The following is a 12,191-nucleotide window of genomic DNA, read 5'->3' as shown; positions in this document are numbered from 1 at the left end:
AACTGAACTTCTGGTGGTTTGGAGGGTAAAGTGAGAGAATGCATTGTGAAAGAACTTTGGAAAAGCATATGTGTTATATCAGTATAAGGGATCATAGTATTAAAAGAGCTTTGTGGGCTAGTTTTCAGTTCTTTCTTTCAAAACCAGACTAATCCCAAGACCTAAGCCAGTGACAACCCATTTATGATTATACTCAAAACAGGACTTTTGATTCCTAACTCAGCTCACCCTGACTTGCTTTGGGTTTTTCTCCCACTTTCACTGAGTAGTTTTATCCTAAAGTTGGCACAAAAAAAAAAAAATGCAGGGCATCCAGTTAAATTTGAATTTAAGATAAACACCAAATAATTGTTTTAGTTTATGTATGTTCCAAATCACACCTAGGACATACTTATAGTAAAGATTTATCCTTCGTTACTTTAAATTCATATTTAAACTTGCCCTGTATTTCTATTTGCTGAATCTGGCAATCCTATTTTATTCACATACTGACCTCTTGTCTCCTCCTAAACCCAACAATGTTCAATATAGTAATAATCTTGGCCAACCTTACAACAGGGAAACACTGGCTGCCAATTCCATTCTTCTTGAAAACATAGAATATCTTTTTATTCTCAGCTAAACCAGCTCACCCTGGCTTGCTTCATTTTTCTCAGAATGAGACTTTTGCCTACCTACGTGATCTTCTCCCTCAGAGATCACAAACTGATGACCTAAGGACTAAATGCAAGCCTAGACGTTTTTTGTTTGCTTGCAATATGTCTTTAAATTCTCTATTATGTGCCAATATTTAACAAATGAGCAAAATGATGTTCAACTTCTATCTAAGATAAAGTAACAAAGACCAGATTGAACATCCTGTCTGAAAAAATCAAACCAAACTGAACAAAACAAAAAGACAAAGCATATGAAAAAAAATTTTTTTTCAAGAAACTAAACATCAGGCAATAAAGAACAATGATTCCTGAAAGACGTGGGGGAAATGAGGTGAACCTTACCATTGCCCCAGTATATTGTCTTGAGACAGTTTCCAGACCATGGCATGGGGGGAGGGAAGCCTAGGCAGAGCCCAAAGGACTCCCAGAATTTAGGAAACTGAGCTGACTAAGGTGACTATAATTCACAGGACAGAATATCAAAAAGGAGAGAGCTGCACAGGGAAAGAACCTCAGATAGCTGCAGAGGGTTCCCATTGAATATTCAACAGAATACTGATCCTTGCGAAAAGACTACCTGAGGCCAGAGACAGAAATAAAAAAAAAATTGAGGGAAAATGTGTCCAGAACTCACATAAGGCCAGGAATATTGACTATTTCCAACAGCTAACTGGAAAACCTCATAATTCACAAGGTGCTGGGTAAAATACTCAGAAGAATCTTACCTCAGTAGTGTGAAATAATTAGCTCTAGACCAAATCTTGCCCTTGTATCACTTAACAAATCTAAAAAGCAGGACATCAAGTGAATCAAAATATTGATATTTGCAAGTATGTCAACTGTGTGCTGGAACAAAGGTTAAGAATATTTGTAAGAATATAAAGATAACCAGTATCCAACAAGGTAAAATTCATGATGTCTGAAATCCAATCAAAAATTACCAGGCTGGCTTCCCTGGTGGCACAATGGTTGAGAGTCCACCTGCCGATGCAGGGGACATGGGTTCATGCCCCGGTCCGGGAAGATCCCACATGCCGCAGAGCGGCTGGGCCTGTGAGCCATGGCCGCTGAGCCTGCGCGTCCAGAGCCTGTGCTCTGCAACGGGAGAGGCCACAACAGTGAGAGGCCCGCATAACACACACACGCACACAAAAAATTACCAGGCATGCAAAGAACCAAAAATATGATGCCTTATGAGAGAAAAACCAATCAATAAAAACCAACCCAGAGCTAATACAGATGTTAGAATTAGTAGACAAGGACATTAATACAAACATAAAATATAGTGTTCCATACATCCAAAAAGTTAAGTAGAGATAGGAGAGCTCCAAAAAGTACACAAATGTAATGTTTAGAGATTAAAACTACAATGTCAGAGACTGCAAGGTATGTTGTATGGGATTAATGGCAGATCAGACATTGTAGGAGGAATGAGTAGAGAACTGAAAGGCATAGCAATAAAAATTACACAAAAAAGAAACATAAAGAGGAAAAAAGGGGAAAGAGCACCAGCTGGACAAACTTAATTAGACTAATAAACTTATTGTAGGAATCCTCAATGAAGGAGAAGGGAGAAAAATTTTGGAAAAATAATGACAAACCTGTTTTCTGTTTTTTTGAGCAACAAAATAAATTAAGTAACATTGGTTTATAACTCAAAGTATAATATAAATATCCATGAGTCAATACTGATATCAATCAACTACTCAATCAATAAATAAATGGGAGATAATAGGCAAATCACAGAAGAATTCTAAATAAGTTACGGAGACACTCTGCTCTCAAAGGGATGGAACATAACTCCTCACTCCTTAAATGTATGCTGTGTATAGTGACTTCCTTTCAAAAGCATACAATATTAAAAGGAGTTTCTCCAACTTTCCAGTGGGGAAGACAAATGCTACCTCAATCAGATAATGAAAGTTAACATGAACAGTAAGAATCTCTGGCTAGAAGTTCCAGTACAATGTTGAATAGCAACAAGGAAAGCGAGCATCCTCGTCTTGTTCCTGACATTAGGGGGAAAGATTTCAGTCTTTCACCATTGAATATCATGTTAGCTGTAGGTTATTCATAAATACCCTTTATAGACCTACTGTATAGCACAGGGAACTCTACTCAATATTCTGTAATAACTTATATGGGAAAAGAATCTGAAAAAGGGTGAATATATGTATACGTATAACTGAATCACTTTGCTGTACATCTGAAACTAACACAACATTGTAAATCAACTACATTTCAATAAATTTTTTTAAATACTCTTTATTGTGTTGAGGAACTTTTCCTCTATTCCTACTTTCCTGAGAGCTTTTATCATGAAAGGTGTGTTGCATTTTTGCCAAATGTCTTTTCTACATCAGTTGAGATGATCATGTGGGTTCTTTTTCTTCATTCTGTTAATTGTGTTTTACTAATTATAATGAGCAACCCTTGCATTCCTAGGGTAAATCCCTTGATCATGATGAATAATCACTTTGATATGCTGTTGGATTCAATTTGCTAATATTTTGTTGTGGACTTTTACCTCAATATTCATAAGGAATTTGGATCTGTAATTTTCTTTTCTGTGATGTCCTTATCTGGCTTTGGGACCAAAGTTATGCTAGTCTCATAGGCTGAGTTAGGAAGTGTTCTCTTCAATTTTTTGGAAGAGTTAGAGAACGACTGGTGCTAATCCTTTAAATGTTTGTTAGCATTCACTAGTGAAGCCATCTGGTCCAGGACTTTTCTTTCTTGGGAGGTTTATGGTTACTGATTCAATCTTTTCAATTGTTAAACATCGGATAAAACTTGTTATTTCTTCTTGAGTCAGTTTAGTTAATTTGTGTCTTAAGTCATTGTCCATTTCTTCTAGGTATCAAATTTGTTGGCATACCTTTGCTCATAGTATACTCATAATCTTTTTATCTCTGTCAGGGCATTAGTAATGTTTCCAGTTTCACTTCTGATTTTGGTTATTTGTGCCTTCTCTATTTTTCACTGTCAATCTAGCTAAAGGTTTGTAAATTTTGTTGAGCTTTTCGTAGAACCAATATTTGGTTTTATTGATTTTCTCTATTTTGTTTCTATTCTCCATTTACCTCTGCCTTATATTCTTAAAAATTATTTTCTTCCTTCTGCTAGATTTGGGTTTAATTTGCTCTTCCTTTTCTAGGTCTTTAAGATATAAAGTTAGGTTACTGATTTGAGATTTTTCTTCCTTTTTAACGTGGGCATTTACAGATCTTTACTTTCCTGTGAGCGCTGCTGTAATGCATCCCATATGTGTTTGTATATCGTGTTTTTGCCTTCATTCACCTCTAAGTATTTTCTAATTTTCCTTTTGATTTTTTTCTTTGACCCATTGGTTTTATAAGAGTGTGTTGTTTAATTCCACATATTTGTGAATTTTCCAGTTTTCCTTCTGTTAGTGATTTCTAACTTGATCTTGTTATGATTAAAGAAGATACTTTGTATGATATCTATGTTTTTAAATCTATTGAGACTTGTTTCTTGGCCTTATATATGGTCTATCCTGGAGAAGTTCCCTATTCACTTAAGAAGAATGTTTATTCTACTGTTGTTGGGTGGAGTGTTTTGCATACGTCTGTTAGGTTTAGTTGTTGTATTGTGTAGTCAAGTGCTCTATTTCCTTACTTACGTTATGTCTGGTTGACTTACCATTATTGAAATTGGAGTACTGAAGCGTCCAATTATTATTGTAGGATTGTCTTTTTCTCCCTTCAATTCTCTCAATTTTTGCTTTGTATATTTTGAGAATCTGTTATTAGGTGTGTAAATGTTTATAATTATTATATCATATTGCTATATTAAACTTTTATTAATATATAATATCACTCTTTGTCCCTTGAATATTTCTGGATTTAAGACCTATTTTGTCTGATACTAGTAGAACCACTCCAGCTCTCTTTCAGTTGCTATTTATATGGAATATCTTTTCCATCCTTTCACTTTCAACCTATTTGTATATTGAGATATAAACTGAGTCTCTTGTAGATAGTATATAGTTGAATCATATTTTCTACCCACTCCTCCAATCTATTTACATTTAGAGTAATTACTGATAAGAAAAAAATCTGCCATTTTGCTATATATTTTCTGTATGACTTTAGCATTTTTGTTCCTCAATTTCTCCCTTACTGCCTTCTTTTTGTGTTTAATTTTTTTTAGTAAAACATTTTGGTTCCCTTCTCATCTTCTTATGTCTATACTTCATAGACATTTTCTCTGAGGTTACCATGAAGAGTACATTTAACATCCTAAAGTTCTAACAATCTAATTTGAATTTACACCAATTGAACTTGAATAGCATACAAAAACTCTACCCCTCTACAGCTCTCCACATCTTCCTGTTACTGATGTCAGAGATTACATCTTTATATATTATATGCTCAATAACATTGATTAATCATTTGTTTTTTGAATCATGTACAAAATATAAAAAGTGATGTTACAAAGCAGAATTACAATAATACTGGCTTTTATAATTTCCCACCTATTTACCTTTACCAGAGATTTTTATTTCTTCATATGGCTTCAAGTTACTGTCTAGTTTCCTTTCATTCCAACCTGAAGAACTCCCTTTAGTATTTCTTGCAAGGCAGGTGTAGTGGTAATAAACTCCTTTTGTTTATCTAGGAATGTCTTTATTTGGGGATTTCTCCCTCATTTTTAAAGGACAGTTTTGCCAGATATAGAGTTCTCAGTGTTTTTTTTTTTCTTTCAGTACTTTGAACATATCAACCCACTACCTTCTGGCCTCCAAGGTTTCTGATGAGAATTTGGCTGATAATCTTTGTTGAGGATCCCTTGTATTTGCTAAATCACTTCCCTCTTCTTGATGTTAAGATTCTCACTTTGGCTTTGGCTTTTGGCAGCTTGATTATAGTATCTTTGAGCTTATTCTACTTGGAGTTAATGAGCTTCTTGGATTTGTATATTTTTATCTTGCATCAAATTTGGGTAGTTTTCAGCCATTAGTTCTTCAAATATTCTTTCTGCCACTTTCTCTCTCTTCTCTTCCTGGGATTCCCATATGTGCGTGTTGGTCTATTTGATGGTATCCCACAGGTCCCTTAGACTCTGTTCACTTTTCTTCATTCCCTTTTTCTTTCTGTTCCTTGGACTTGATAATTCCAATTGTCCTATCTATAAATTGATTCTTTCTTTTGCTTGCTCATATCTGATTTTGAACCCCTCCATTTTAGTTTTTATTTCAGTTATCATACTTTTCAGCTTCAGAAATTCTTTTTGATTCCTTTTTCTAATTTCTATCTCCTTATTGATATTCTCATTTTGTTAGCACATTGATAGCCTCTTTTTTGTACATGTCTTCCTTTAGCTCTGAGTATCTTTAAGAGTTGTTTTAAAGTCTTTGACCAGTAAGTCTGACATCTGGGATAGTTTGGGCACATTTTCTATCAATTATTTTTTGTTCCTTTGAATGAGCTATACTTTTCTGTTTCTTTGTATGCCTTATGACTTTTGTTGTACAGTAAACATTATAATCTTATAATGTGGTAACTATGAAAATCAGTCTTATCCTCCCCCAGGGTTTACTGTTTTCCTGATGCTTATAGGGTGTCTCTATGCTAGGATCAGCCTGAGGTGAAAGCTTAAGATCTCAGTTCTTTTCTGAGTCTGTGTATCTCCCTGGGAATATGTGATGGCTTCTAAATTTCCCTACATGTACAGTCTTTTTTCTTGAATGTCAAAAAAAAAACAAAAACAGGTGGAGCCTTTTAAGTATCTTGGAAGTCACTACAGCCCATGGGGGTTGGAACAATGGCAGCCAGCCACCATGCCTATGCCTTAGTAATCAGAGCAGCAATCTACAACCAGAACTCCAACATTTGGAGGACAAGGTCTTTATTACCTAGCCTAGATGCAGCACCAAAAACACAGACTGCCATCCCCACAGCTGACTGTCACAGGGCTGGGAATTTGAAATGGGTAGCCCCAAAGCACCAATGGCTGAAATTGACCAAAATTAACTGCAACTTACCAGCCAAGATTTCCCCTGGAAGTTGCAAGCATTCCAATAAATGTTAGAGTTCCAAAATATTTATTTCAGACCGTTTCTACCAGGACTCTTGTTGTCCAGGTGGAGACAAAGGTTCCTGGTGCTTCCTACTTTATCATCTTCTGTGAGATTACTCTTAAAGGGAAATTCCTATCACTAAACGCTTCTACCTTTTTAAAGTGTCAAATCAATGGCCTCCGCTTCCACCTGAAGAACTAGAAAAGAAGAGCAAATTAAATCCCCAATAGCCAAAACAAACGAATTCATAAAGATCAAAGCAGAAAACACTGAAATAGAACATTACACCAAATTGATGAAACTAAAAGCTGGTTCTTTGCCCAGAAGAGAGCCTCTCAGATAACTCTAAGGAACTGCTCTGAAGAGGTAGGGGAAGGTCAGCATATATGTGATTTTGGTGAAGGGAGTACGTGCAATCAAGCACACAACGGGTAGAAGGTTGCCACTGGTCATGAGGAACAGAAATCTTAGTTAATGTTTTTAGTACTTTTCTAAGTATGGGAAGATGCAAGAAATTGGATTCATAAAATTTTCTTCTGAAAAGGCCTGTTCTGCCAGTTTTTCCAGAGCACAGAGTGCCTCATTCCTGATCTCTGCCCTGAGCTCCTTTCAGGGTGTGTTAAAGGTCAGCAACTGCAGTGACTAGTGATTTAATTCTTGTAGAATCAGATGTTGGCAAGTGATGATTTTTAGTTGTCAGTGCCCCCCCGCCTCATGATCATAAAACTGACCATGGTTTGAGAGGCATTCCATGACCATTCTGTCCCACAGTGGTAGGAATGCTCACTCCTAGGTCAGATCAGGATTTTGTTGATAGGCCACTCAATGTGTTATTACTGGACTAGGCCCTGTGAACAGTAGCCAAAAGTCCCTGGACAACCTGTCTTACTAGTCTGTGATGGTCCACAAAAAGATTCCCTCTTGTTGCTTCCTCACATATCTAGAATATCACCATTACAATCATTGATATCATGCAGAACTATGTATTTGGTCAATCATTTCAAGTCACCTAGTCATCATGTTATCAGAAGCTCAGTCACACGTTTGGTAATGCAAGAAACAACAACCTTGCAAAATAGGCAGAATACACGTGATATACCTAGTAGGATTGGTAAGGTCATAAGTAAGAATTTAAGGCAAGAACGTCCATTAGGTGTAGCCCAGTATAGCTCCAGGTCATCTGACCTAGTCTGTTCCATACCAATCCCTATCTTTAAGGGAAATTATATATTCGCATTGTTCATAAGGCACCCAGCTCAATTTCCTAGTGTTATTAGGCTGATTATCCTTAGTATGGTTTAACTGTTCCCAACATAAGGGGGGCCCTTAAACTTAAACCATCATAACCTGGCATGATCCATATAAATCCATCCCATAACTGACGAAGATTATTTTCTTTGACTGAAAGTTAGCTCATTACTCTGATTGAGCTTGAGTAACTTTAAAAGAAAACTCATATTTATGGCCATGGTCAGAGCAAGTATGATTGATTGGCCAAGTGAGGGAGTCCCATCTAGTATTATCAATAGTGTCCCAAACGTAACTATAACTCTTTTCTTCTAGAATTAATTTCCTAAGGGCCATTCAGTTAGAGCCTTAGAGAAGAGAAATCCACCAAAGTAACCCAAAAGTACTGGATATAGGTAATTGACCACAAACCCAACAATTAAATTAATTTTAAAACTCTGCATTAGATTGCACTTATGATAGAAAAAAACATTTGATTCGTATGCAAAAGTCCAAGAAATTAAGAAAATACTGTAAATAATCATTCAGGTCAGGTCCAGCATCTTGGGGTAGCTGTCTACTTCTGATGTCATCTTCTCATCCTGGTGTGGGTGTGGTTTTCTCCCCTGTTTGAGTGTCATTTTAAGGTGATTTTGAGGACAGCAGTCCTCTCTATAAACCAGTCCAGTGTCAGGGCCTTTTCTAAGTGGGAAATATAAATCCAAGAGTCAATCCCCTTCAGTTTCACTGCTCATGAGCTAGTAAGAGTACCTGATAAAGGTCCTTCCATCTAGGCTGGAGACAGTTCCTTAAATGATGTCTTTTCCAGTATGCACACTCTACTGGTTGCAGGTAGTGGGGCATCTGATCTTCACCCAAAGATAGATTACTGTGATAAGCTTCAGAAACAAGCTTAGAGTGTCCTTTTAATAATTCAATTAAAATTTACAATTATGTAACATAGCAACAAGGAGCTATCTGGGAAGTGAGTTTTAGGCAGTAAATATCAAACCTCAAAGATAATTAATTATAATAGAACTTAATATCCATCAAAACATAATTTTTCTCTCTAAAATTGCCCTCATTTCTATCAAATATAGTTAAATTATGACTAATTTGTTTGGAGGATCAGTCTGGTTTCAATAAACTTGACCTGATTACTTACATAAGTGTAATTGATCATAGAGGCTTTTTTTAATTGATTTTGCTGGAAGTTTTTGTAATAAATCTCAGATTAAACTTTTAAAAGGCTTCTTAAGGCCCGGAAAGCCATGCTAAGGGCTTGCCGCAGATTCTGCCTGCAATATCTATAGATTTGAGTGAATTTCTCTCTTCTTGAAGTCCCCAAAGTATCTTGAGATTCCTGCACCTGTCAGGTGGTGACCATCCTTATTCACCTGATAAGACTTCTGGTAACCTAAGAGTTTCCAATTTCTGGGGGGATAAGTAGAAAGAAAAGATAAATATTTAAATGTTTCAATTCTGCTTACAAAGATATAATTTACCAAATTGCTGTAAGTCATTAGATTAAGAGAAAAGGTTTTCTTATATCTGGAGAACACAGATTAAACGACAATAATATTTCAGACCAAAAGAAAACCCATAAAAATTATAAATATATTTACCAGATCACTCAGTCCTATATAACTAGTCCTTTTTGTTAACAGTCTTATTAAGCCATCAGGCTTTCCATTAGGATTTCTTAATTTCTTACCCAGTTCAGCAGTATGATCTGAAATTGATCAAAAACCTGTACTTGTCAAAAAGTCCCTTCTATGAATCTTCTCAAAAATGAAGCATTTTTGAAAAGGCATCAGAGTAACACAATTCTGTCTATGAATGACAAAAGACTTAAAGGGCATGGTTAAAGACCTGATTAGAATGCAACTGACAAAGAAACTTGATTACTGCTGTGACATACAACATTTTAAGATAATAACTAGAATTATGACTGATAACATTTTACCAGGACATACCAAATTTTTAGGAATTCCATATAATTTCTACAATATCTATATCAATAACATTTACCCAAACAATATACCTAGGAAGTTTTATCACTTATTTGATAATGCTTCCCATGTAATTTTACATGGAACATTTCTAGGAAACTCTGAGCAACATTAAGTTTTTCTTTCAATGGTACTGACTTCTCTGTGTTGGCATTCAATTGCCTTTACAAATTAAGACCTGGACACTATCAACCTGCTCTTCAAAAAACTCCATTAAGAAAATGAATACTACAATCACAGATAGTGATAAAATAGTTGCAAAGCATACATCTGACAAAGGACTTGCAGCTAGAATATATATACATAGTCTTAAAACTCTCCTAACTCAATAATTTTAAAAATTATTCAATAAAATAGTGGACAAAGGATTTGAATAGACACTTCACCAAAGGAGATATACAGAGGGCAAATGATCACATGAAAACACGCTCAATGTAATTAGTGATTAGGGAAATGCAAATTAAAACCACAATAAGACACCACTACACACCCACTAGTATAGCTAAAATTAATAAGACTGACCATACCAAACTCTACTGGGTTCTCATAGTAGGTATCAGAAAAAAAATTCCCTCAAGCTTCCAGCAGGGGAGGGGAGAAAGAACCATTTTTAAATATGCCACAGCATTCTTTCTAATTAGGCCTGCCCTCAGAAGAAATTAGTTACCAGAGCCTAACCTGCTGGGTTATTACTAGAGTCTATCTGACCTGGGGGAAGCTCTAGCTTTCCAGGTGGGAGAAGGGAAATACTCAACTCCAACCTACTGGAGCCATCCCTTCCCACCCAAGGGTAAGAAAAGAGAAAAAAAAAAAAAAACTGAGAAATACTCGTGAAGTTCACAGAGGCACAGGCTCACTAAAAGACTGAGGCCTGATCATAGGACTATAGAACGCTTCCCCTCCCCGCAACACTGCACCACATTACCAAAGGCCTATTTACACCTGTCCCTTTTTTCTGGTATATCACAGCTATCAAGAAAAATTTACAAGCCGTATCAAAAGACAAAAAACACAATTTGCAGAGACAGAACAAACATCAGGACCAGACATGACAGGGATGTTAGAATATCAGACCTGGAATTGAAACCAACTATAATGAATATGCTAAGGGCTCCAATAGATAAAGCAGACATTACACAAGAACAGGTAGGTAAGCAGAGAGAGAGAAATCCTAATAAAGAAAAAAAGTATGGTATACTCATGCAATGGAATACTATGTAGCTATTAAAATGAGTGAACTATTGATCTCACAACATGGAAAATCTCAACATAACTATTCTGAGTGAAAGAAGGCAGACAAAAAAGGAATACATAATATACAATTCCATTTACGTAAAACTCTAGAAAATGCAAACTAAGGTCGCCCCTCCCTCTGTATCCAAGGGAGATTCGTTCCAGGACCTGCAATGGATACCAAAACCTGCCGATGCTCAAGCCCTATAGTTGGCCATCCACAGCTGCAGATTTCACAAACCAACCACATATTTATCGAAAAAAATCTGCACGTAACTGGACCCATGCGCTTCAAACCGTGTTGTTAAAGGTCAACTGTATATGCTCTTGTTTTTTCAATTTTCATCTTCCTGGTTTCCACAGACACTTTAGTGTTTGAAGCCTACACCATCTTTGTGTTTTTAGCTTATCATAGTGTCTGAAACACTGAAAACACCCCATTGAAGTTGGGTTTTTTCCCTCATGAGAATTACTAACTTCTAAGCAAAGTCAAAATTTTTCATTTTTAAATCTCCTCAATAAATGAAAAAGTAATATATTTATCTAATTTATTGTTATGGAAATGCAAAATGATAGAGCCACTTTGAAAGACCGTTTGGCACTTTTTTACTATAAGTTACAGCCATTGTGCTCCTAGGTTTTCACCAAGCTGATTTGAAAACTTATGTTCACACAAAGGTGAATGTTGATAGCAGCTTTATTCATAATTACCAAAAAATGGAAACAACCAAGATTTCCTTCAATAAATGAGAGGTTAAACAAACTCTGGTGCATCCACACAATGCAATACTTTCTTTAAAGGAATAATCAAGTTGCAAAAAAGACATGGAGAAATCTCAACTAGATATTACTAAGTGAAAGAAGCCAGTCTGTAAGGTTCCAATTATATGACATTCTGGAAAAGGCAAAACTATGGAGATGGTAAAAACATCAGTGTTTTCCAGGGTTCCAAGGGAAGAGAGGGTTGAATGATGAAGCACAGGGAATTTTTTTTAGGGTGGTAAAATTATTCTGTATATT

This window comes from Mesoplodon densirostris, chromosome 6, assembly GCF_025265405.1.
Source record: "Mesoplodon densirostris isolate mMesDen1 chromosome 6, mMesDen1 primary haplotype, whole genome shotgun sequence".
NCBI classification, from domain to species: domain Eukaryota; kingdom Metazoa; phylum Chordata; class Mammalia; order Artiodactyla; family Ziphiidae; genus Mesoplodon; species Mesoplodon densirostris.
Note: the sequence above shows the minus strand (reverse complement) of the source record.